The 24590-nt window shown below is 44.0% G+C and overlaps 1 protein-coding gene across 7 annotated transcripts in view; it reads left to right on the top strand.

Moving 5' to 3' along the window:
- The first annotated feature begins 965 nt into the window (after positions 1–965).
- SIPA1L1 (signal induced proliferation associated 1 like 1) overlaps positions 966–24590 on the top strand; it is a 367173-nt gene continuing 343548 nt past the window's right edge. For 5 of the 7 annotated variants that reach the window (XM_047079413.1, XM_047079407.1, XM_047079411.1 and 2 more), the window contains exons 1-2: positions 976–1034; positions 1664–1723. The gene's annotated coding sequence lies outside the window, so the exon portion shown is untranslated. Of the gene's footprint in view, positions 1035–1663; positions 1724–1959; positions 2078–24590 lie in introns of those variants that run through there. The other 2 variants (XM_047079409.1, XM_047079412.1) reach the window with 2 other exon arrangements.

The raw sequence follows: 24590 nt of genomic DNA, 5'->3' as shown, positions 1-24590 counted from the left end.
TTAAACAAAACAAAACAAAATAACTCCCCCCCCTCACCCCCGGGTTTTTTAATGAGACAAAGATGGAGAAAGGAAGGACTAGAACTATTGAAAAACAGACACATTCTGTGTGAACAGAAACGCGCAGATAGAAATAGAGTACAAAATATAGCTGTGGAGCAGAAACTTACCTTCTAAGGTAAATAGAGAAATAGATACATACTCTACCGGGTAGGGTGAAAGGAAAGTATTAGAACACGCACAGACTCCTGTGCTCCTTTTTCCCCCCAATAGACATTAAGTAAATAGCTACTATGTACCAAGTCTGTGGAGGCGCTGAGAACACAAACATGAAGAAGCTGCCAGATCCTCAAGGAGCCCAGCCTGGTGGTGGTGGTGGTGGTGATGGGGAGGCGGGGGAGGGAGGAGAGAGGGAGCCTAAGGAGTGGAGGCTGGCGGATGAGATTAGACGGGAGGGCTGAATACACAGTTGATATTTGGGGATACAGATATGTGCTGGCTTCGGTGACAGAAATCTCCCCCTGAACCTCTGGGGGAAAAATTAGCTTCATTTGCCAAATTTGGCCAGATATGACGCTGTTCTACAGATGTCCTCTCGAATAGGCTTAAAAATCCTCCTCTCGCTTCTGGCCCTCGATTTCCCCACCATTAGGGTGTCTGGCAAGGGAGGGGGCAGGTTGAAAACTGCACCCACGTTTGCAGCCTCGGCTCTCTGCTGGAGACAGGAATCCAGGGCTTTGCCGTCGTCATAGCAACTAGGAGTTCCGCGGTCCCCCACCTTCCTCCAACTCCTACTTCCCCCGCCGGCCTGGCAGAGCCGCCGCTTCTCTCGCGAGATTTGAGCGCAGTGCCGAGCGGCCCAGAGGTGATCTCACCCGAGACTTGCGGAGGGAGGGAGTGAAGGAGGGGAAGGAATGGGGCGGGGAGGCGGGGAGGCGAGGGGAGTGGAAGGGAGGGAAGGGCGAGTGAGGCGCCGCCACCGCCGGCAACTTTGTGAGCGAGTTCAGTGCGTGCGTGAGCGAGTAAGCGAAAAAGTCAGTGCGGCGCCGACTTCCCGGGAGGAGGGTCCCCGGGGAGGGCCAGGTCTGGGCTTCAGAGGCCGCCCCCCAGCCACTCCATCTCTTCCCGCCTCCGTGGCTCCCTCCCCATTTCCTCCCCCCACCGGTCCTCCCGGGCCTTCCCACCCCCGTCTGCAGTTACCTGTCTCCTCCCCCCACTCGACACGCACGTCCCCTTCCCCTGCGTCCACCTTCGACCTCCAAGACCCCGGCCCCCCAGCCACCCCATCCCCGCTTTACTCGCCGGCTGCCCCCGCCCCCAGCTTTTTCTCCTGGGGTCTGGCGGGCGGCATGGGGGGCGCTGAACCTCGGAGGCGGCGCGAGCGGGGACCAGGACGCCCAGACAATAGTTGATGCCCGGGGACGGGGGCACCTCCGTCCCCCACTCCTCCAGGAGCGCGGCCCCCACAGGCTGCTCTCTAGCCTGCTTTCCGGGTTCCCCTCGGAGTGGAGCTCGGGAGTTGGGCAGATTCCGCCGCCACCTCCCCCGGGCCCCCCTCCGCTAGCCGCCCGCCCCGGTCCGGCCTCGCTGCCCGCCGTTCTCCGCAGAGGAGGCGGCGAGTGAGCGCGCGCCGACCGTCCACACGGTTTCTCTTTCTCCCTAGGGAGAGCGCGCGGCGGACGCGCCCCGGACGCGCGGTGGCACCGGGAGGCCGGGCAGAGCGGTAAGTGGCTCCCGCGCCCCGGGTCCGGGCAGGGGAGCGGGGGTGAAGGACTGTTGACAGCCCCCCCCATTGCATTTCTGGCCGGGGCTCGGGTGCAGGGCCCGGAGCGGGATTCGGGAGGCCGGTCAAAGTTTTATTTCCGATTTGGTGGCGTGCTGATAGCGCAGCCCGGCGGGGGCGAGTCCGGGCTGCACCGCGCACGGCGCGCGCGCACGCACCTAGGAACCCGAATCTGCATAACTACCGGCAGAGCGCCTCCGCCAGAGGCCGGGAGACCCGCGCCCCCGTCGGGGTGGCTGCGCCCACCCGGTAGCTCTCGTCTCCACCGGGCACCCTTCCCCTTCAGTCACCTGGGTGAGCGCTTTGCAGGCTGCGTTGGAAAGGACAGGCCGAGGGGTTTAGTCATGGGAAAGGGAGAAGAGAGCTCGGTGCCCGCGGGTGGTTAATTTCTCTCCCCGGGTCCGGGGGACAGGGAAAGTAGGGGATGCTCTAACCTGCTTTCCTTGGAGCAAGTAAACCTCGAGAGGGCTGGGGAGGCGTGAGGGTGCTTCAAAAAGAACTTTTCCTCTTTAGCCTCATCTGTTTCCAACTTCTCCTGCCCTTAAAGGAAATTTGCGAGGCTCCCTATCGCTTCACGGCATATCTGCGTGGACATGTAGCCGTATTGGGCAGGTTGAAATTTCGAGTTTGACCGTTCGTTAAATATAGAGACAAGGGAAATGGCTCACTTTAGGGAAGATGTTGTTTAATTGAGTTGTTGGTATTCGTTTTTGAAGGGAAGCATTTGGGGACTGATGGTCCCTAGAGACGGCGTTTACCTTAATAGATTTAATTTTTCATGACGGGTGTTTTAGAGATTAACATTCACTGAAACTCTTACTACCTGCTGGACGATTATATTTCTAAACTGGGAGCCAGTGAGTGATGCGATGCAAATTTCAGAGTAAAGGTGTCGTCTTTCATCGGGTTCCAGGTCTATCTGGATGAACTGGGGTTGGCGTTTCCTCTATAAAGCAAGCCTTTCATGTTGAAACTCTGACTCAGACTCTTAAAGCCATTGTTTTTATACTGGTACTCTGTGGGAGTTAAGTGTCAACTTTCTCTTCTTTTCTCATATGAAATATTCATCCAAGGCAAAGATTCTCTGACTTAATCTTCTGGAAAAGTACAAGATTAAGTCCTATAGAATCATACTCTGCAGCCAGTTTAGTAACAGTATTAATTTTCTATATAATCCTGATTTAATGACTTTCACTTTTCTCTTATTTTTTGAAGGCTGCAATTAAGTCACCTTTAACTAGGGTGGGGAAAAAAAAACCCAAAAACGATGGGAATAATATAGAACAGTGGTAACAGCAGTAGTCTCAAATAAAAGGTTTATGTAAAGCAGTTTATGGTCACTGATGTGTCCAAGTGGTAGATGACATGCCAGTTATTAACGAGAATATTAATATTAAAGCATTTCTCCCATGGAATAAATTACTTATACTGAGGCATCAGCAATTAGCAGTGCATTTAAAATGACTTGGGTAATGATTTGCTCATAAATGGTTAAGGGCAAACTAAGAGATTTTGGAGGATGGATGGCTTTATGTGGGTGACAACTTATTTTCTTATCTCATTATGCTTAAGTAAAGGACTCTTGAAATTGACTGTATCATTAGATTTCTCTAGTTGACAGAGAGAACAAGTTTGGCAAGTGGCTCAAGATAGTCAGTAGGTGTTGCTGTTAGCTTCTCGGCGGTTCCTGGTGCTGCTCCTCCGGTTTGAAATTGCAGTTCTGGTACAGAGAACTTTTCAGATCTGAAGTGTCAGGCAATTGTTAGGATCCTATGGGAAGGTTGACTTGAACCCTTGGTAATAAATCCAGAGCCCCTCGCTTAGATTGTATACTGAGATTCATTTAACTCTTTTCTTTCACTGTTACTTTCTGGCGTTTGTATTTACTTACTTTGCTTTTGCTTTGAATTGCATCAGTAATTTTGTTGTAGTGCCCTCTGCCCCACCAATTTTTTAAAACAACTTTTAAAAACTTTAAAAAAACCTTAAAGTCATAGATTGAAGATTGCTTGATTTTAGTGGTTTTGTAGACTTTAGGGGGGATCTTGGTTGACTGAGTTGAGACGTATATAAATCCTATGTTAAATTTGCAGTTTGAATTTTTCAATAAATGGCTGTTTTCTGTCTCTTTGAGCTGTGAAACAGAAGTATGAGAGGTAGAACAGTGTAAGAGTACAGATTCCCTGAGTCTTTCCAATTGAGGGGAAAGTATGTAGTGATTGATAAGAACATGATTCTTATCAGTCCTCATGGCTGTGTTATCATTTCTGTTAGTCCAGATCAGTGTGTGTATAAAGTATGGATATCCTGAAGATTTCCAGGTGACCTCTCACATTTGGGCTTTTGGTTCACTGATCAAATTGGAGTTTCTCTGAGGAAGACACATAGATTCATCCTTGTAATGGAGAGCTAGATCTCTGATACGGAATGCCTCTTTCTACTGTTTTGTTTTCTTTTTTTTCCTTTCTATCTTTTGAATCAGATCATAGGAGATCATACCTCAAATTCAGAAAAAAAAAAATTTCCCCCCATAGTATCACTGTATTCCTAATCTTTTGAGGTGTATGGTGAGTCAGGCAATATTTGCTCAGTGCCTCTATCTGGGAGGTGTGCTGTTGGGCCCTGTGATTCCAGTGGGGCCATTTGTAGTAACCTTTCCAGGTTTGGTATTATAATATGCCGATGTCCCCAGAAAGGTTTTGCATAGCAGGCAATCAATTATTTTTAAATTTTAACTTTTTGAAATAATGGAACCCAATATTTGTCCTCAGAAGGTCTGGGTTTCAAATTTTCTGGCTAGGGGATCTTAAAAAATAATCAAACTCTCTGAACTGTCTTTCGGAAAAACTGTCTTTTTCTGCAGAGATGGGCATAATGCTTGTTTCACAGCTTTGCTGCAAGAATTAATGAGAAAATATGTTTGAAAGTACTTTGTAAGTCATAAAGTCTAATTTGCAATTGCATTTTCTTTCTGATCGACAGATTCATAGATTATTGAAGCTAGAAGGGATTTTAAACTTAAATCATTTGGCCCATTTTCTCCATTTTACAGGTGAGGAAACTGAGGCCTAGAAAGTTGAAGTGATTTGTGCAAGGTTATAGAAGAACTAGTTAGTTAGCGATCAGGCAGTGATTGGAAGTCAGGTTTCCAGATTTAACTGTACTCCTTTGTTTCCTGTTTTTTTCCCCTTTGAGCCTGTAGATTAAAATTTGTTTACTACTCCCTCTCCTCCTTTTAATTGTTCAGGGTTAAGTGTCTACAATGAGAAGAAGCAAAGCTTAAGGAAACAAAATCCACAGTAAGGTTGAAACGCTATGTAAACAGCATTGATGTAGTATTTGGTAAGTAAGCTTTAGAGTTACTCAAATGACAAAGTTATGGAAAAAGAAATTATGAGTTAGTTAAAATATCTACATGGTAGAGCTGGTAGGCCTTTCCCCCCCTGTGTTTTTTGTTTTTTGTTTTTTTTTTTTTTTTTTTTTTTTGGTGAAGGATAGATATTATTAACTCAGCATAATTTAGAGGAGGCAAACTTCATTTGTTCTAGTTTACCATTTTATTCCCTTCTTTATCTCATTTTTCATTTGTAAACGAAAGTGGCTGTACCTTCCCTGTTTCTGGTGGCAACTTGTAGACCTTCTCTCTGAGTTGCGTGTGTTACCAGGCGGTGGGGGTTTGGTGGGGAGGATGGGTCAGGCGGAGGGATAATTGCACATAAAACAGGAACTTGTTGAAGGAGCTTCCTGCTGAAAATGCAACTTATTTATATAGCACCACCCTACCTGCCGCTGGAGTAATCCGACTCAGGAGAGAAGAAATATCCCTGCCAGTTGGGTGACTGCCCTTTAGATGAGGGGCTCTCCTTTTTCCTGGGAGGGTTAAGCATTATATTATTCTTTCAGTGCTCATCCACAACTCTGTGTTTTGTTCCATGTACGGTGCTATTTAAAATCTGGGTGTTCCACTACCTCTTGAGATTGACAACCCAACTTTCTATCCACTTCTTACACCAAAAGTATCCTTTGTTGGTATAAGAAGTAAATTGACCTCATTAGTTGTTTTTCCCCCCCTCTATGTCTAGCTAGTAAAAAGAAAAAAAAGCCAAACAAAGTCCACACACCTGTCTGGCACTTAATTTTCCATAGGTTAGATGTAAATGAATTATGTGTACATGGTAACTCTTCTTCTTCGGGTGGGCTTTTGATGAGCTCTGGAGTGAGTCAGAAGCATGGGAAAGAATCCCTTCGCTCGGGATCTCTCCAACACGTGGTTTGAGCCAGGGATGGAATGAGATGTGTGACTGGCTTTGTGAGCACAAGGGGAAGGAGACCCATCGGGGTCTGTCTTCCGAGGTAGGGGCCGGCCCACATCCATCTTCTGCTTTAATTTTGGCCTGGGGAGAGTAAAGAGAACATGAGTGTTTTCTTGAAGACCAAGAGGGATGACCCCGAAATGCCATGGAGGAACATCAGGGATGGTTTCCGTCGGCCCCTCCTACACCAGCAGTGTCGTGGTGGGTGTGCCGCGGCGTCCCGCGAGGCCCTTTCTCTTTGCTTCTGCAAGTCTGGGATGAGAGTTTTCGGTCTTTAGATTTCTAATTTGTTACTTGTCATGTCGCACCAACTTCTCCCTCTAATTAGGATTATAGTATGCCTCACTTTAAATTGTGGGAAACAGGCAATTACATAATGTTAGATTTCCCTCTTTCAATTCAGGAGAGGCGGGAGTGTGCAGGCGGGTCGGAGTGCGCAGGCTTGGAGAGGGAGGGTGTCTGGTTTGCGCCAGCACAGGGGTCACTCGGAGGCAACTCGGGCGGGCAGGACAGGACGTGGAGCCTCGGCCCCCGCCGGCTTCTTTTTCCTCTTTCCTCCCCCAGAGCGGGTCCGGGTTAAATGGCTTTCGCAGATACAATAGTTAATTTTGGTTATTCCTCTTTCCACTTTCTCCACAAAGCCGTCTTCTCCCACAGCTACAGGTACAATCATTAATTGGTTTTTGTGGTTTAGGGTCTTGCTTCCTTTTAGAATGAGTTCTGAACTGCTCACAAGAAAGCTAGTGAGAAAGGAAAAGCAAAGGGTTTCATGGTGAATGATCACGTTTCTGTAATCCAGACTTGACTGTGATCAGTCTCTTTTCCTTGGGTCCCTATATTATTATTATTATTTCATATTCTAGAGTTATTTAATACCTATATAATACCTAGATAGGTATTCTGGTTGGATATGTTATGAGCTCCTTGCATTCCCTTTAACAGTCTTAGTTCCCAGAATTGACTGTTGGTTTTTACAAGTTTCTTTGTGGCTCGTGATGCTCTCAGAGAAGCAGCTGACAGCTGAACTGTGGTATCTCATGCTTTCAGGAAGAGTCAGTACTTGTAAGGAGAGGCCTATAAGATCTATCCTTATAAATTAGTTGCATGTCCTAAAATTTTCACCCAATTTGGTTAGTATTGCTGGCTTCACCTATGTGTACCTAGGAAAAAAGTGGAAAGCAGTGTTTTCCCAGATTTTTGCAAGAAATGTCAGTTTGTGACTTGTTGGAACCAAATTGCTTTTCTTTTATAACTTTTTTTTTTTTCAACGTTTATTTATTTTTGGGACAGAGAGAGACAGAGCATGAACGGGGGAGGGGCAGAGAGAGAGGGAGACACAGAATCGGAAACAGGCTCCAGGCTCTGAGCCATCAGCCCAGAGCCTGACGCGGGGCTCGAACTCACGGACCGCGAGATCGTGACCTGGCTGAAGTCGGACGCTTAACCGACTGCGCCACCCAGGCGCCCCGAAACTGCTTTTCTTTTAAAAAAATTTTTTTTTTCAATGTTTATTTATTTTTGAGACAGAGAGAGACAGAGCATGAACGGGGGAGGGTCAGAAGACACAGAATCTGAAACAGGCTCCAGGCTCTGAGCTGTCAGCACAGAGCCTGACGCGGGGCTCGAGCTCATGGACCGTGAGATCATGACCTGAGCCGAAGTCGGACGCTTAACTGACTAAGCCACCCAGGCGCCCCCCAAACTGCTTTTCTTTAGAAGACTTCAAAAATACATGTTCCTCTCCTTGCACTGCAGCTTGATGTGTGGTTGATTTACCGCCTCCCTTTTCCTAGGCCTAATTCTGGCTGCTCCTGTGAAAACCTCAGAAGGTTTTGTCCGTTTACTTTGCCCAAGTCTAATTTCTGAGCGGCTGGCGTTTCCTACGTAGAGAGTGTGCTGTGTGTCTGTATGTGTATGGGTGGGGTTTGACTCATGGCTCAGAAACCTGTGAGGATGGCTTGCCCCGGTGGAGACCCAGTGTGGTTCCTCTCTTCTAGTTTGGGAGGTGCCTGTGATTCTTCAAAGCGTCTCCTTGTTACTTTATTTTATTTTTTTTAAAGATCTTAGTGCTAATCCTTTGTAATAGGAAATGAGGTATAATAATTGCAAAACAAAATGTTTCAGTAGGTAAATGATAGGTTATGGAGAGCTACAGCATTCACAGAAAAGGCTCATTCAGAGTTCGAGAACGTCAGCCTAATAATTGCTTTCGGTGGGATTGTTCTGAAGGCCGTTTTCAAGGCAGTGTTTTAAAATAGTGGTTTTCAGCAGTTTGGGTAGGATGTGTGTTTTGGGGGAGCAGGAAGTGCTTGGGTGGAGAGGGTAGGGGATCACAGTGAACTCTGGGGCTTTTCTCCGGGGCAGCAGGCGAGATATCAGGTGGATGGAGGGTTGAAGAGACTCAGTGGATGATTCTGTTATGCTTCTCCCCCACCCAGTGGAGAGCACAGTAGTTTTTGTATCATTTTTGAACTTCTGCTTGACAATAAGGTAGACCAGTAGTAGGCTTAAAGCAGAGAGCAGCTGGCTGGGAGTATGTAAACTTAATTTTGAATGGGTGAGAAGGAGAGAGCCTCTGGTCCTCTGTGCTAGCCATTGACTAAAAAAGACAACTTGGAAAAATCTCTGGAAATGAGTGCCAACACCTCAAAGGGTCAGGCTGCTTCGATTCTGCAGTGGAGGTAGAACGTGAAAATCCAATTTGGTAATTCTGTGTTGGCACTTAGACGTTTTTGTTTGTTTGTTTTTTTAACGTATGTTTATTTCTGAGACAGAGACAGAGCATGAGTGGGGGAGGGGCAGAGAGAGAGAGGGAGACAGAATCCAAAGCAGTCTCCAGGCTCTGAACTGTCAGCACAGAGCCCGACGCGGGGCTCGAACTCACAGACCGTGAGATCATGACCGGGGGCCACCTGGGCGCCCCCACGTTTTTTTACTGTCGTAAAAAAACATGTGACACAGTTGACCATCTTAACCATTTTTAAGTGTGAAGTACATTCGTGTTCTGAAGCAGATCTTCAGAACTTTCTCATCTTGCCAGTCTGAAACTACACCCATGAAATGGTTCTCCTCTCCCTTTCCCCTTATCCCTCGCCACTGCCATTCTACTTTCTGTTTCTGTGACTCTGTCTGCTGTAGATACCTCACATAAGTGGAATCATGCGGTATTTGTTTTTTTGTGACTGGCTTATTTCACTTAGCATAAAGTCTTCAAGGTTTATACATGTTGGCATATAACAGGATTTCCTTCTTTTGAGGCTGAATAATATTCCATGCTGTGTATATACCGTATTTTGTTTATCTACTCATCCATTTATTGACGTTCTTGTTGCTTCCACCTCTTGGCTGCTGTGGATAATGCTGGTATGAACATGGGTGTACAAATGTATCTTTCAGGCCTTGCTTTCAGTCCTTTTGAATATACACACAAGTGGGATTGCTGGATCAGATGGTAGTTCTATTTTGAAATTTTTGAGTAATCTCCATACTATTTTTCATAGTAGTTGTAAAATCGCAGTGGTTTTACATTCCCACCAGCAGTGTATGAAGGTTCCAGTGTCTCCACATCCTTGTCAGCACTTGTTATTTTCTTTTTTTTTCCATAGTAGTCATCCTAAGAGTGTGAGGTGGTATCTCATTGTGGTTTTGATTTGCATTTCTCTGATAAATGATGTTGAGCGTCTTTCATATGCTTGTTGGCTATTTGTATATCATCTCCGGAGAAATGTCTATTCAAATCCTTTGCCCATTTTTCAATGGGGTTATTTGACTTTTTTTTTTTTTTTTTTTAATTTTTTTTTTTTTTTTTTCAACGTTTATTTATTTTTGGGACAGAGAGAGACAGAGCATGAACGGGGGAGGGGCAGAGAGAGAGGGAGACACAGAATCGGAAACAGGCTCCAGGCTCTGAGCCATCAGCCCAGAGCCCGACGCGGGGCTCGAACTCACGGACCGCGAGATCGTGACCTGGCTGAAGTCGGACGCTTAACCGACTGCGCCACCCAGGCGCCCCGAAACTGCTTTTCTTTTAAAAAAAATTTTTTTTCAATGTTTATTTATTTTTGAGACAGAGAGAGACAGAGCATGAACGGGGGAGGGTCAGAAGACACAGAATCTGAAACAGGCTCCAGGCTCTGAGCTGTCAGCACAGAGCCTGACGCGGGGCTCGAGCTCATGGACCGTGAGATCATGACCTGAGCCGAAGTCGGACGCTTAACTGACTAAGCCACCCAGGCGCCCCCCAAACTGCTTTTCTTTAGAAGACTTCAAAAATACATGTTCCTCTCCTTGCACTGCAGCTTGATGTGTGGTTGATTTACCGCCTCCCTTTTCCTAGGCCTAATTCTGGCTGCTCCTGTGAAAACCTCAGAAGGTTTTGTCCGTTTACTTTGCCCAAGTCTAATTTCTGAGCGGCTGGCGTTTCCTACGTAGAGAGTGTGCTGTGTGTCTGTATGTGTATGGGTGGGGTTTGACTCATGGCTCAGAAACCTGTGAGGATGGCTTGCCCCGGTGGAGACCCAGTGTGGTTCCTCTCTTCTAGTTTGGGAGGTGCCTGTGATTCTTCAAAGCGTCTCCTTGTTACTTTATTTTATTTTTTTTAAAGATCTTAGTGCTAATCCTTTGTAATAGGAAATGAGGTATAATAATTGCAAAACAAAATGTTTCAGTAGGTAAATGATAGGTTATGGAGAGCTACAGCGTTCACAGAAAAGGCTCATTCAGAGTTCGAGAACGTCAGCCTAATAATTGCTTTCGGTGGGATTGTTCTGAAGGCCGTTTTCAAGGCAGTGTTTTAAAATAGTGGTTTTCAGCAGTTTGGGTAGGATGTGTGTTTTGGGGGAGCAGGAAGTGCTTGGGTGGAGAGGGTAGGGGATCACAGTGAACTCTGGGGCTTTTCTCCGGGGCAGCAGGCGAGATATCAGGTGGATGGAGGGTTGAAGAGACTCAGTGGATGATTCTGTTATGCTTCTCCCCCACCCAGTGGAGAGCACAGTAGTTTTTGTATCATTTTTGAACTTCTGCTTGACAATAAGGTAGACCAGTAGTAGGCTTAAAGCAGAGAGCAGCTGGCTGGGAGTATGTAAACTTAATTTTGAATGGGTGAGAAGGAGAGAGCCTCTGGTCCTCTGTGCTAGCCATTGACTAAAAAAGACAACTTGGAAAAATCTCTGGAAATGAGTGCCAACACCTCAAAGGGTCAGGCTGCTTCGATTCTGCAGTGGAGGTAGAACGTGAAAATCCAATTTGGTAATTCTGTGTTGGCACTTAGACGTTTTTGTTTGTTTGTTTTTTTAACGTATGTTTATTTCTGAGACAGAGACAGAGCATGAGTGGGGGAGGGGCAGAGAGAGAGAGGGAGACAGAATCCAAAGCAGTCTCCAGGCTCTGAACTGTCAGCACAGAGCCCGACGCGGGGCTCGAACTCACAGACCGTGAGATCATGACCGGGGGCCACCTGGGCGCCCCCACGTTTTTTTACTGTCGTAAAAAAACATGTGACACAGTTGACCATCTTAACCATTTTTAAGTGTGAAGTACATTCGTGTTCTGAAGCAGATCTTCAGAACTTTCTCATCTTGCCAGTCTGAAACTACACCCATGAAATGGTTCTCCTCTCCCTTTCCCCTTATCCCTCGCCACTGCCATTCTACTTTCTGTTTCTGTGACTCTGTCTGCTGTAGATACCTCACATAAGTGGAATCATGCGGTATTTGTTTTTTTGTGACTGGCTTATTTCACTTAGCATAAAGTCTTCAAGGTTTATACATGTTGGCATATAACAGGATTTCCTTCTTTTGAGGCTGAATAATATTCCATGCTGTGTATATACCGTATTTTGTTTATCTACTCATCCATTTATTGACGTTCTTGTTGCTTCCACCTCTTGGCTGCTGTGGATAATGCTGGTATGAACATGGGTGTACAAATGTATCTTTCAGGCCTTGCTTTCAGTCCTTTTGAATATACACACAAGTGGGATTGCTGGATCAGATGGTAGTTCTATTTTGAAATTTTTGAGTAATCTCCATACTATTTTTCATAGTAGTTGTAAAATCGCAGTGGTTTTACATTCCCACCAGCAGTGTATGAAGGTTCCAGTGTCTCCACATCCTTGTCAGCACTTGTTATTTTCTTTTTTTTTCCATAGTAGTCATCCTAAGAGTGTGAGGTGGTATCTCATTGTGGTTTTGATTTGCATTTCTCTGATAAATGATGTTGAGCGTCTTTCATATGCTTGTTGGCTATTTGTATATCATCTCCGGAGAAATGTCTATTCAAATCCTTTGCCCATTTTTCAATGGGGTTATTTGACTTTTTTTTTTTTTTTTTTTTAATTTTTTTTTTTTTTTTTTCAACGTTTATTTATTTTTGGGACAGAGAGAGACAGAGCATGAACGGGGGAGGGGCAGAGAGAGAGGGAGACACAGAATCGGAAACAGGCTCCAGGCTCTGAGCCATCAGCCCAGAGCCCGACGCGGGGCTCGAACTCACAGACCGCGAGATCGTGACCTGGCTGAAGTCGGACGCTTAACCGACTGCGCCACCCAGGCGCCCCGGGGTTATTTGACTTTTTGTTGTTGGGTCGTAGGAGTCCTTTATATATTCTGGGTATTAACCCCTTATCAGATATATGATTTGCCTATATTTCCTCCTATTCTGTGGGTTGCCTTTTCACTATGTTGATTGTATCCTTTGATGCACAAAAGTTTTAAAAATTTGTCTATTTTTCCTTTTGTTGCCTGTGCTTTTGGCATCATATCCAAGAAGTTATGGCTAAGACCAGTGTCGTGAAACTTCCTTCCTATGTTTTCTTCTAGAAACTGTATAGTTTCAGTTCTTATGTTTAGGTCTTTAATCCATTTTGAGTTAATTTTTGTGTATGGTATAAGATGAGGGTCCAACTTAATTCTTTTGCGTATGGATATCCAGTTCTCTCTCTCAACACTGTTTGTTGAAGAGATTGTCCTTTCCTCATCGAATGGTCTTGGCTCCCTTGTTGAAGATCAGTTGACCATTTACACAAGGGTTTATTTCTGGGCTGTCTACTCTCTTGGTCTGTTTGTTTGTCTTTATGCCAGCACCAGAACTGTCTTGATTATATTAGCTTTGCAGTATATTAAAATCAGGAAGTGTGAATGTCACTTTTAATTTATGCCATTCTAGGTGTTAAGTAATGGAGAATAGAGAAGTCAACAATTGAGAAAACAATTTGTAGAATTTTTCATTTTTTTGAGGGGATTAGACGCACTTAAAGAATGAAGTAAAGTGATTTAAATGGTAGAATGTATGCAAGGCTATCAGCTGGCAACTCGTATAGCAAGAGCTGTGTGTTTAGTACTTCCTGGTTTACAAAGTTATTTCACAGATACCTAGGCCATTGGCTTGGGAAAGTTTCAAAAAGGCGATGGACCTTGAATTGATCTTGAAGATTGGATGTGTGTCCCCCTGGATCAGTTGTATCACAGTGTTATAAGGGAAGCCTCTAGTGGTAATCTCAAGATTTTCAGGGGTATCAATTGTTAAATATTTTTTTTAATGTTTATTTATTTTTGACAGAGAGAGAGAGAGAGAGACAGGGCATGAGTGGGGGAGGGGCAGAGAGAGGGAGACACAGAATCCGAAGCAGGCTCCAGGCTCCAAGCTGTCAGCACAGAGCCCAATGAGGGGCTCGAACCCACGGACCGCGAGATCAAGACCTGAGCCGAAATTGGACGCTCAACTGACTGAGCCACCCAGGCGCCCCTCAGTGGTATCAATTATTATAAGAACTGTCACGGTGGCATTTTTTTCCTTGACACTATCTTTTCCTATTCTAGGTCAGTTGATTCTGATTTTCCACATCTGCTTATTGAATAGTGGTAGACCACATACAAAGATAGAATACTTAGCCACAGCACTGTTTTCTTTTCTGGGATGTGCAAAGAACAAAAAACTAACCTGGCTCGGTTGTATAGGATGAACTGAATGAGAGAGATTGGAACCAGAATAGCAAATTAAGTGACCGTTTTAGTAAGTAATTTAGGCTACTTAAGTCATACTTTGTTATCTTGACAAAACGGTGAGGATAGTTTTGGTTGAGTGTCTTACTTGAGGGGCCATTGGTAGAATTGCTGTGGAGGAAAATGTAGTATGTTTGCACTTAGTAGGCCTGAAGTAAAGATTTGTTCGGTCGTGACCAAATGAATTTATGTCTACATGGGTGAATCTCTGAGGAGTAACTTACTCACTTATCCTGTATTTATTGACTCCCACTATAATGCCAGGGGCTAGTGGCTGCTTGTGGTGACAAAAGAATGTCTGATTCCTGCTCTCTTGTGGCTGATAACTCTTCTAGTGATTGATAAGGTCCTTTTCAGCGTTCTGTTCCTCCTCTGGCTGATTTTTCTTTTAGTCAGAGGCCACCTATTTTACCGCTGATGCAAAACAATTGTAGTTACTTATTATGAAAATAGTCCTGTGTTAAATATTCTTTGTATAGAAGAAGAAAGAAACCCTAGACAGTTCTCCCTTTTTGGTTTCCAAGGAGATAGGTCTTGGCAACATTTATTTTATCAAGTGCTTTTCTAAGTGACAGAACTAATGAATTTTAGGCTCAAATGGTTAAGCCTCAAATGGTTAAGTTTTTCCTGAGGACCCAGATAAGGTTTTCAAATCTTGGTTTCCTCTACTTCCACATCTGTTCCAAAAGAATCTAGAAACCTAGTTTTGGTTAATCTGGATTTTTCCATTAACTCTCTGACCTTAAAAGAGTTATATACCCTTTTCGGATCTTCGTTTTTTCACTCATTCAACACATTTTAATTGTTCGCTTATTACATACCACGTATCTTTTCATTTGTAAGAGGAAGAAGGTTGAGGATTGGATTAAGTTTCCTTTAAGGCCAACTGTTAAAATTCTGTGAATTTATTTTTGTGATTTAGGAGATTTAAGGCTTTTTACAGATAGTAGGAATGTTTTTAAAAGAACTAAAGAAAGAAGTTCAGAGAATTTGTTTTTAACTCTAAAACATTTTAGTGAGAAACTTCTGTAATGGTGGATAATTTTAGCATTAGTTTCACTCTGATCTGAAAACAATCAACATTTTAACTTCACTCTGAGAGTCCTTATAATTTTGGTAGGAGACAATTCTGAATCTAACTTTTCTGCTGTTACTTGTAATACCCTAGAAACTTAATTCCTGTTTCAGAAGATTGATATAATGCCAGTGTGGGAGATTTGGAAATGCTTATCACCCTTTTTCTAGGTGCTTGGATCCGAGTCTTTTAAAGTCCTTGTCATTTACGTGCATGGTAGTCTTGAGATGCGGTGCCGTCATGTTACTGAATGTAGAACACTGAAAATCTGGTTACCAGTGCTGTGATAATTAAGCTGTCAATTGTCCCATGTTACCAAATATGTAATATTCACATAACCTAGTGTGAGATTTCATGGCTTTATAAAATGATATTTTCTTACTAATTTGTTGCTAGAAATTGAACATTGTATTGATTATGTGTGATAGGATTCAGTTATTCAAAGTAAGATTTAAGAATTTCTTCCCCTGGGGGTGCCTGGGTGGCTCAGTTGGTTGAGTGTCCATCTCTTGATTTCATGATTGATGATTTCAATCATGATGATCATGATTTTCATGATCCCAGGGTCATGGGGTCAAGCCCCACATCAGGCTCTGTGCTCAGTGTGGAGCCCGCTTCAGACTCACTCACTCTCTCTCTCTCTCTGTCTCCTTCCCCCCCACCTTGTGTTGTGCTACCTCTCTCTCTCTCTCTCTCTCTCTCTCAAATAAAAAAAATAAAAAAAAAAAGAATTTCTTCCCATGTGCATTATTTGCTGTTATAAATCTGGTCTCATTGTTACTAAGAGCCCTGGAAGATTTGTGTAATCCTGACTCTTGAATTTGGCCATTTTTCTTTTGTTTACTAGTCAGCATTATTCACTGAGCATCTTCTGGATGGCAGATACTGTTTCATCCTATATATACAATAATGAACCACTCTGGGTGAGATGGGAAGCCACCAGAGGGTTTTCTAAAAGGGTTTCATCTGACGTATTTTTAAAGCAAAAAACTTGGTTATGTAGAGAATAGAATAAAGTATGTATGTTGGGGAGACTAAGGTGGAAGCGGGGGGATTTCTGGGGGTTCTAGCAATAATCTGGGTCAGATACCATGATAGCAGTGGAGGTGATGAGAAGTGACTGGATCCTGGACATATCTCAGGTGGGGCTGATGTGATTCCCTGAAGGGTGTGATGAGGTAGCATGGTAGAAGGAGTGGAGTCAAGGATAACACCAGGGTTTTGGCCTCGGCAAGTGGAATAATTCATTGAAATGGGGAAGATGGAGGAACGGGGAGCTGAGAGCTGATTTATATATGCTGGGTATGAGATCGCCGTTGACATGAGAGGGGAGTCCCATCTTTAGGAGTTCCGTTTCCTCGTCTGTGAAATGGGGAAAGTGTTTGCCCTTCTCAGAATTCTTGAGATCAAATGAGAAAAAAAAGTTAAAACTTCTAACGTTATGTCTTGTAATGGTGGTATTATTTCTGGAAAGTAGGCTGGTTACCATCTTAGATACTGTGTGGTCTCTTTTGAACTACGTAAGTCACAGGCCGTGGGCCAGAATGTATTGTGGAAAGTTGGCATTTGCCTTTCAAAGGCTGGTTTTCTTTCCCAAAAGATGGAACAGCTTTCTTTTTGATTCATTCTTTGAGTCCTGCGCAGCTTCTGGGAGAGTTTGGTATTTTGGTTCCCTTCAGGGTGTCCGAGAGCTTCATTATGCGCAGAGCCGCTGGAGTACCACACGGCGTGTGGCGCCAGACTTGCCCCTTAATAAACATAGCTGCAAGCCAAAGTGATGTTGTTTAGGTGGGAGGACGTTATGGTAGAAAAAACCCAGCTCTTTCGTTTCTCAGGGTCTTTATTATTTTAGGCTTTCCATGACTTGCATCAGTTAACAAGTAGGGTCTAAGAGGTCACATTCATTAGAGAGACCACTGTCCGTGTTACTTGATTCAGAAAACCTATTTATACATTCCTAGGTGTTGGGATTGCTTAAAGTCTTGTTATAGGCAGATAAAATAAGTTAAAAGTATATGTGAACCCGATAGATTAAAATTTAAGATCCAACTGAAAATGTTGGAAGCATCAGTCTTAGAGTTCAATCAGTGGTGTTTCAGCCTTACTAAATGTCCTTCTTTAGAGATTGCAGTAAATAGTTGTGTCCTTGAGATGTAGTATTTGCTGATAATCGATACCTTCCCGAAGGTTAGGTGTTGCTTTAGGAACGTCTTCAGTCCAGAGATGTAGGTGCTGGTTCTCAGCTCTTCTGATGCCCCAGGCAGCTTGAACAGAGGCACTACACTTTCCTCACTGCCCTTGTGGTTTGTTTCTTCTTTAGTCCACAGGATTCGGTTGGGCATCAGCTGGGGGCCCACTGCAGGTTATTCAGAGAGGAGAGAGGAGTGCCTTTGAGGGCCTGACACATGTAGTGAGTATAACTCTTGATGAATGACCGACAGTTGTTGGGAGCTGTGGCTAAATAAATATGCTAGGTGTTCAGCGTAGAGAGAGCAGTGATGGCTTTAGTAATGAGGGAAGGCATTGGGGGAACAGGAACCCCTGGAAGGAATATAGCTTTGTTAGACTAAGATACATTTTAGAATTTTCCAAATTGCCTGATAGCTTTTTGATTGAACTCAAGTCTCCTAATCATTTTTATTGGGGAGATGGGGTCTAAGTTTCTGAGGTCACAGTAATATGCACTCCTAAGTTTTTATGTTTCAATTTTTTTATGTAACACTTTTGTTGCATTATAATTAACTTATTATATGGGTCTCCCCTTTGAAGTGTACAAATCAGTTTTTAGTACATTTGTAGAATTGTGTTACCATCTCCGTTAACAATTTTAGAATATCTTCATCATCCCACAAAGAAACTCCAACCCCCTTTGCAGTCACTCCCTGTTTGTCCCCAGTCCCATCCCGCCTCCCTGCCCCCAGCCCTAGGCCATCACCGATCCACTTGGCATCTTTATAGGTTTACCCCCTCTGGATGTGTCCTGTAAATGGGCTCAGGCAATATGTGGGCTTTCATGGCTGACTTCTTTCGGCGTGCTTTACCACAACGTTTGAACTTGGGTGGTGATGTTACTTTTTGGGCTCAAAACCAGATACTCCTTGTCTGCTGGCACAGAAACTACAACCAGTGCTGGGACCAGAGAAAAGAGCAAAACTGTGAGCTGCCATGTGTGTTTCTGGAATGGGGATTGAACTTTGAAGCTTTCGTCGACAGGTCACCCTGCTCGCACTCAGTGCATGGGGCTGTGCAGTTATCTTGCTTCTCCTTGAGCTCCTGCTTCTTCCTTGAGTTTTTCAAGTAGCTCTCCAAATGTCATCTCTGATTCTTTCCTTTCTTCTCTCTTTGGTCTGGTCTGTGACCAAGCACCTCCATTTTTTTTTTTTTTCTTCTGAATTGATTCTTGTTTTCAGCTTTTCCTCTTTTGATTGCCACCATCTTAGGACAGACCCTTGACCTTCGTTTTGTATCTAGATGGCTGTAGCAGACTCCTTTGTGAGCACCTTGCCTCATGCTGTTCTAGTCTCTAGGCCTTCTTATCTGCCTATCCTTTCTAAGGTACCACCTAGGTACACTTGTCATCTCCAGGGAGCTAAAGTGTTTGCATTACCTTACTGTATCAGACTCACACTCTCCTACGTGCTTTTGTGACCTTTCTCTAGGGTCTCTCCTGCTTATCTGATTTCTTTGGCCTCTCCAGCAACTGTCTCTGCTTTCTCTTCTTCCCAACTGTTCCAACTCTCTTTGAGTCTTTGTTCATTTTCCATTTTAGTTCTATTCAATTCAGAAGACTACATTCCTCACCCATAGCTTTATCTCTCTTATCCCCTTCCCTGCATATCACACTCCTTATCATTATCTCCTCTCTCCTCTGATGCAATACCAGCCCCTGAGTTCCGGTTTTATCTGTGTCTTTCTCATTCTTCTGTGCCCACCTCCTTCTCTGACCTCTTCCTGGTTAGTGTAACTCACCTTGATTTCTCCCTTCTCTAATATGCTGTTGTACTGTGTTGTGTACTTATGGAGCTTAGCATCAAATAATTAATGGGTGATTCATCAAGAATTTTAGCCTGGAGGGGCATCTGGGTGGCTCAGTCAGTTAAGCATCTGACTTTGGCTCAGGTCATGATCTCACAGTTCTTGAGTTCGAGTCCCACATCAGGCTCTGTGCTGACAGCTCAGAGCCTGGAGCCTGCTTCAGATTCTGTCTGTCTGTCTCTGTCTCTCTCTGGCCCTCCCCCGCTCACACTCTGTCTCTCTCTGAAAAATAAATAAACATTAAAAAAAAAAAAGAATTTTAGCTTGGAGAAGACTTGGAAGGGATGTCATCCCTGTCAAAAGAGTTGAGGTCCATCATGCTGAAGGAGGAGAGATTACCTTTGTCTTCCCAGGCCTCATAGAGAGGGACCGGAGTAGACATTTGTTTTTTTTTTTTTTTTTTTTTTTAAACTTTTTTTCAACGTTTTTATTTATTTTGGGGACAGACAGAGACAGAGCATGAACGGGGGAGGGGCAGAGAGAGAGGGAGACACAGAATCGGAAACAGGCTCCAAGCCATCAGCCCAGAGCCTGACGCGGGGCTCGAACTCACAGACCATGAGATCGTGACCTGGCTGAAGTCGGACGCTTAACCGACTGCACCACCCAGGCGCCCCTCGGAGTAGACATTTGAATGAGCATCAGAAAGGACTTTGCTTGGGTGTGACAGGCTGCATTCCCCTTGGCGTGCCTAGGCTGGATCATTCTGGATGGGTCCTTGTAAAGGCCATTCAGATAGTTCATGGGGGCTTAAGGAGGTTGGTGGTTCTGTCTCTATGGAGTGTTAGAATCTTCTGGGGAGCATGCTAAATACATGTGTTCTCTGCACCTTGGACATTCAGATTGAGCAGTCTGCGAAGCCAGGCTTGGAAACTTTTGAGGCAGGTGACTCTTTTAGTCCTTGAGATCCTATGAGTGTCTCATTTGTTTAACAAATTTTTATTGGGTTCCTGCACTGTGCAGCAGTGTGAACTTGTGGGTTTTGTCTTCATGGGACATAGAATTGAGGGGGCGATGCAGATAGACAGGTGAAACCATGTAATTTCTCCTTGGGTAGATGGAGATCCTTGGAGGATAGGGACCATTCCTTATTTTGTGTGTTTATTTGCTCCAGAGGAATGGGCACATTGGCATTCATTCTTGGGTGGCAAACTGATTAACCTACTGTTGCCTGATTTATTCCCTGTTACAAGTCTTGTTACTGTGTTTTTTATCCAATTGTTTTCAGACACCTTAATTTCTTGGTTGAAAAGGAGCCACTCTCTTTTCGATTGCTTCATGGCAGGCTCGGCCTTTGGATTTTGTTGCTTCCTAGTTATAAAATTTACAAAGACTACCACGTACTTAGTGCCCAGTGTGCCAGACCCTTCATGTCACATCACTGCTAATCTTTATAGCAAGCCTGAAGATAGACATTAGGACTCCACGAGTGGGAGCCAAGCTGTTGGGTTCCTGTGATAAACCTTCTTCCTACATGAACATACATTGCAGCAGCCACTGAGTTGGGAAATGCAGTCACCTGTTGCAGCCATGTTCTGGCTGTGTGCATAGAACGTATTTTATTGTTGGAAATGCTGCACAGCCTGTCTGTGTAATAGGGTAGCTGTGACCATCACCCTGTTTTAAACACTGTCCACACTGGTGATAGAGGCTCTCCATCCATTTCTCCAGTGAAAGGCTGGTCTTGCTGGTAGAATTTTTAAGCACAGTGTGTAGTTTATCACTTGTCTGTGTTGTGCTGCAGTGGAGAGTTAGAAACTGTTTTTTATCTCCAGTGATGATCTGGGTTTCCCAGAACTGGCCTGTGACCCATTTGGGCCATTTCTTTTCCTGTATCTGTTGTAGGACTTTGGCCTGTCAAGGTGACCTCTACAATGCTCAGCTAATAATGGTCATAAATACCTTTTGCTGAACTCTACCAATGAATAGGTTCTTTGTTTAGATCATCTTATTTTATCCTTGTGGAATTCCTGTGGAATAGGTATGATCAACAGACGACAAAGCTGAGAAAGGTTAAGTAACTTGCCTCACTTTCAGACCCTTAACCTTTTTGTGTCTTTCCGGAGACTCAGGCATGGTTTTGCGCAGGCATTACCCCATTTCTTTTAATTTCTCTCACCTCCTCCTGTTGTTGGTTTCACTAAGAAAAATTAGGTGGTAGGTGAATGAACTTTTAGGAGGTGCATCTGAGCAAGTATATCAGACTCCTCGAGAAAAATTCTCGGATAATATATTTAATTTTCTCCCTTCCATTGGAGTCAAGCTAATGGTTGTTGAGTGTTCTCTCTGGCCTGCTGAACTTACTAAGATGTAGGAAACAGCCTCGTACAGGGCTCACACCTGCGAGAGAAGTTCAAGGACCAGGGTTGCAAATGTGTCTAGTGCAAAAAGCTAGATGAAATGTAAATATTTATGGTGATGCTGAAATAAATAATAAATCTTCACAGAGTTCTTAATAATGACAGAATTATTTCCTAGTAAGAACATTTTCACTTCCCTTCCCAACTGAAGGCAAGACAGGAAACGTGAGAAATGTATTTTCTGGCTGAAATGCTTTCAGTCTCATCTTGGAGCATGGGTTCTGCTGTGACATTGTCATCCTGTCGTTGATTTCCACCTATTGCCCTAAAATTATCATACTCTCATCAAGTCAGCGTCTGCTTTGTTTTGAAGTAAGTGCCTTTTAAGAGCCAGGAGGCATATTAGCAATATACAGATTTTTTTTTTTTTTAACGTTTATTTATTTTTGAGAAAGAGAGAGAGGCACAGCATGAGTCGGGGAGGGGCAGAGAGAGAGAGGGAGACATAGAATCCAAAACAGGCTCCAGGCTCTGGGCTGTCAGCAGAGAGGCTCACTTGGGGCTTGAACTCACAAACCAGGAGATCATGACATGAGCTGAAATTGGACACTCAACCAACTGAGCCAGCCAGGCGCCCCAGCAATATACAGATATATAAAGAGAGGTTAATAAAACTGAAGTTTATTGAAAATACAAAAACAGGTGTAAGGTCGGTCCTGGCAATCAAGTGCGCTTCTAGGAAACACACATTCAATTGATCAGACAGAATTGAAGTCACTAATAAAAGGAAATTTAGTTAACTTAGGTCATGGTAAAAAGGAAAACATTTTTATCACCTTAAATTTTCTATTGACTTGTGAACATTGTATGTTTATTGAATCCAGTATACTGTTCTTTAAATTTTATGTTCAGGTCCTTTTTCCAAATCAAACATTTGAGACTTCTCTTCCATGTTAAATCAGTCCTCAAAGTTTTCTGCTTTGGTGTATTAGATAAGGATTTTTGGTGGAGGGATAACATTGCTGGGGTGGTTTTATCTTAATCCCCTGTTTGCTTTAGTATTTAGGTTTATTATTTAATCTTAAGAACAAAGATTAATTTTAAAGAGTGTTCCTCAACTTTGGTAGCTGAGCTGGGCTTCGGTGTGCCCTCTAAGTGGGGCCCAGAGCCCGGGGGTTATTTTAATGAACTTCTGGGTGTCGTTTAGAGCTGGACGCACAAGGACTTAAGCTCTGCTCACTACCCTGTTCTCGGTTTACCCCTGCAACAGTGAGTCGCCTCAGTAGTTCACCTTGTCTGTGGGTCACATGCTTTTCATGTCCGACTGCTTTGGATTTTTGAAAGCTACCTTTTTAATAATATATAACTATGATAATCCAAGTTCATTAAAGACATACCACATCCATACCTTGGTCTACCCACCAGCTGTTAACAAAGTCCATTTCTAAATAGTACCCACATATTCATCAGGCACTCGACAGATACTGAGCTGTTTTGTGTCAGGTACTGACTGCTGTGGCGGAGGTCCTGTGTTGAGTGTTGTGCAGATAATTTAGCAGACCTGTTCTCTAGATGCTTCCAGCTCGTTGGGGAAGTCGGGAAGAAGGGAGGAAGATGTCCAGTAGCAGACAAAGGAAATCATTTAAATATATTGGCTTTTCTCTTCTCTTCTGGCTTTGTATTGTGAAAGTATTGCATAAGGTTTTTTGGAAAATTTGGAAAATAGCAGAAAACATGAAGAAAAAGAAAAAAGTCCTCCACCCTTTTACCACCCAGTATAACTAACCACGGTTAATGTTTTCATGTTTCCTATCTTGTAAAAATGGCTTCTGAAAACAAGGAACCAGCGATTTTCCAGTAATCTGGAGGTGAAATCTGAAGGTGAAATCTGACAGGGCGAAGGAAGAGGCCCTGGGAAAACTGCAGCATTTTCTGCCATGGGCAGCGTGACATCAGCCTTGGGGGCAGCAGCAGCCTTGGGTGGGGGGGGGTGGTGTCTGGATTCCTCTGGAAGAACACGCTGGGAAACAAAACCAAGAGCAGCTTTGACCTCAGATTTCTCTGTGAACAGTTTCTGAGTTACAAGTGAGTTGTGTCCTAAAGCTTTGTAAGGTGGGATTTGGCATTCTAGATGTTCTTCTCAAATGTTAATTTTATTTTAACCTGTTGGATATGAGTAAGACAAAGCCTGCCCTGGAGGACAGGGTGTGAGAGCTGATTTACAAGTTACGGTGTGTCCACTGAGTGCTCGTGGTTTAAGACCAGGAAGTTCACAACAGGAGAAGCCAAAAAAGGAAGTTTCATTTTTTGAAAGTCTGTTTCGTACCAATACTTTTTTGGATATTATTGTCTCGTTAATTTTCATAGCCAACATCTGAGGAAGGAATTGCCCTCATTTGTGCAGTTTAGATTTAGAACGTGGACACAGAGGCTAAGGTGCATTCCCGTGTTACACAGTGTTTCTTGGTAAGTGGTAGTGGCACATGTGGGCTTTGGGACTGGAGACCTGGTTTCCATCCTACCACAGTGACCTCAGGTGGTTCCTCAACCTCTTTCCTCTTCTTTATTATTTTTTAAAGTTTATTTATTTATTTTGAGAGCGAGAATGCGAGAGAGTACATGCGCAGTCTGGGAAGGGGCAGAAGGGAGAGGGAGTGAGAATCCCCAGCAGGCTCCATGCTGTCAGCATAGAGCCTGATGCGGGGCTTGATCTCATGGACCATGGTATCATGACCTGAGCCGAAATCAAGAATCAAATGCCTAATCGACTGAGCCACCCAAGTGCCCTCCTCTTTTTTAAAAAGGGGACAGTGATGATGCTTAGCTCACAAGGTTATTGTCAAGAAGAAATGAGACCACGTACTCACGCCCTCCCCACAGTTTGGGTTTAGTACCAATAGATGGGAGCTCTGATTATGATGGCAGTTGTGCAACAGCATGTATAGGCACATAATAGACACCCAGTCCATGTCAACCGCCCATCCTCCCTTCTTACAAGCGTTCCTAGCTTTTTAGCTTTCCTGGTGGAAAGATACATTTCATTTAGGTTGTAATGGTGGGTTCTTGGAAACATATTTCATCTGT

This window comes from Lynx rufus, unplaced genomic scaffold (genome assembly GCF_022079265.1).
Source record: "Lynx rufus isolate CCGP_SWC_20201006 ecotype Redwood Valley unplaced genomic scaffold, mLynRuf1.p SCAF_17, whole genome shotgun sequence".
NCBI classification, from domain to species: Eukaryota; Metazoa; Chordata; class Mammalia; order Carnivora; family Felidae; genus Lynx; species Lynx rufus.
This window is presented reverse-complemented; position numbering and strand designations above follow the sequence as displayed.